This window comes from Oncorhynchus keta, chromosome 34 (genome assembly GCF_023373465.1).
Source record: "Oncorhynchus keta strain PuntledgeMale-10-30-2019 chromosome 34, Oket_V2, whole genome shotgun sequence".
NCBI classification, from domain to species: Eukaryota; Metazoa; Chordata; class Actinopteri; order Salmoniformes; family Salmonidae; genus Oncorhynchus; species Oncorhynchus keta.
The window spans coordinates 5,228,120-5,230,056 of NC_068454.1; the positions used below are offsets into that span (position 1 = coordinate 5,228,120).

The window sequence follows — 1,937 nt, forward strand, 5'->3', positions numbered from 1 at the left end:
TGATAGATGTTGTTTTACAGGGTCAGTCATAGTAGTATGATAGGTGTTGTTTTACAGGGTCAGTCATAGTAGTATGATAGGTGTTGTTTTACAGGGTCAGACAGAGTAGTATGATAGGTGTTGTTTTACTGGGTCAGTCATAGTAGTATGATATGTGTTGTTTTACAGGGTCAGTCATAGTAGTATGATAGGTGTTGTTGTACAGGGTCAGTCATAGTAGTATGATAGGTGTTGTTTTACAGGGTCAGTCATAGTAGTATGATAGGTGTTGTTTACAGGGTCAGTCATAGTAGTATGATAGGTGTTGTTTTACAGGGTCAGTCATAGTAAGTAGTATGATAGGTGTTGTTTTACAGGGTCAGTCATAGTAGTATGATATGTGTTGTTTTACAGGGTCAGTCATAGTAAGTAGTATGATATGTGTTGTTTTACAGGGTCAGTCATAGTAGTATGATATGTGTTGTTTTACAGGGTCAGTCATAGTAGTATGATAGGTGTTGTTTTACAGGGTCAGTCATAGTAGTATGATAGGTGTTGTTTTACAGGGTCAGTCATAGTAGTATGATAGGTGTTGTTTTACAGGGTCAGTCATAGTAGTATGATAGGTGTTGTTTTACAGGGTCAGTCATAGTAGTATGATAGGTGTTGTTTTACAGGGTCAGTCATAGTAGTATGATAGGTGTTGTTTTACAGGGTCAGTCATAGTAATATGATATGTGTTGTTTTACAGGGTCAGTCATAGTAGTATGATATGTGTTGTTTTACAGGGTCAGTCATAGTAGTATGATAGGTGTTGTTTTACAGGGTCAGTCATAGTAGTAGTATGATAGGTGTTGTTGTACAGGGTCAGTCATAGTGGTATGATAGGTGTTGTTTTACAGGGTCAGTCATAGTGGTATGATAGGTGTTGTTTTACAGGGTCAGTCATAGTAGTATGATAGGTGTTGTTTTACAGGGTCAGTCATAGTAGTATGATAGGTGGTGTTTTACAGGGTCATTCATAGTAGTATGATAGGTGTTGTTTTACAGGGTCAGTCATAGTAGTATGATAGGTGTTGTTTTACAGAGTCAGTCATAGTAGTATGATAGATGTTGTTTTACAGGGTCAGACATAGTAGTATGATAGGTGTTGTTTTACAGGGTCAGTCATAGTAGTATGATAGATGTTGTTTTACAGGGTCAGACATAGTAGTATGATAGGTGTTGTTTTAAAGGGTCAGTCATAGTAGTATGATATGTGTTGTTTTACAGGGTCAGTCATAGTAGTATGATAGGTGTTGTTTTACAGGGTCAGTCATAGTAGTAGTATGATAGGTGTTGTTGTACAGGGTCAGTCATAGTGGTATGATAGGTGTTGTTTTACAGGGTCAATCATAGTGGTATGATAGGTGTTGTTTTACAGGGTCAGTCATAGTAGTATGATAGGTGTTGTTTTACAGGGTCAGTTCCTGGCCCTACACTATAACTGCTAAGCTACCTGTGGCCTTTCATGATACACAGCATCCTGCTCAGAACCAGGGATTCACAGCATTCCTCTGAAACCCCTCCTGCGCGCGCTTCTCTGCACGGTGCGATCGCATGAAGGCCTCCAGGGAATACATGAATAGACGTTACAACAAAAGAGGGTCCACCAGCCGCAATGCAAATGACCAGATTATCAAGGTCGGAGCAATCAGGCTGACAGTACAGGCCTCGGGGGGCCACTACACCATTATACTGTATCAATCTGTCTGCCTTCAAAAGCAATTCCAGCTCATCAATAGTGTGTTATCCCAGAGACACGACGGAGGAGGAGGAGGAGGAGGAGGAGGAGGAGGAGGAGGAGGAGGAGGAGGAGGAGGGAGAGGAGGGAGAGGAGGAGGAGGAGGAAGAGGAGGAGGAGGAGGAGGGAGAGGAGGGAGAGGAGGAGAGGAGGAGGGAGGAGTAGGGAGGGGGGA

General features: G+C 42.0%; 1 long non-coding RNA gene across 3 annotated transcripts; it reads left to right on the forward strand.

Moving 5' to 3' along the window:
• Positions 1–428: 428 nt before the first annotated feature.
• LOC127914864 (uncharacterized) lies at positions 429–1,438 on the forward strand. 3 transcript variants are annotated; one of them, XR_008089358.1, is made up of 4 exons: positions 429–679; positions 831–867; positions 905–978; positions 1,389–1,438. It is a non-coding gene; the product is annotated as an uncharacterized LOC127914864 (long non-coding RNA). The 3 variants fall into 3 exon arrangements; XR_008089357.1 differs by lacking the exon at positions 1,389–1,438 and adding an exon at positions 1,016–1,062; XR_008089359.1 differs by lacking the exon at positions 1,389–1,438 and adding an exon at positions 1,016–1,062 and having other exon boundaries at positions 429–642.
• The last annotated feature ends 499 nt before the right edge of the window (positions 1,439–1,937 follow it).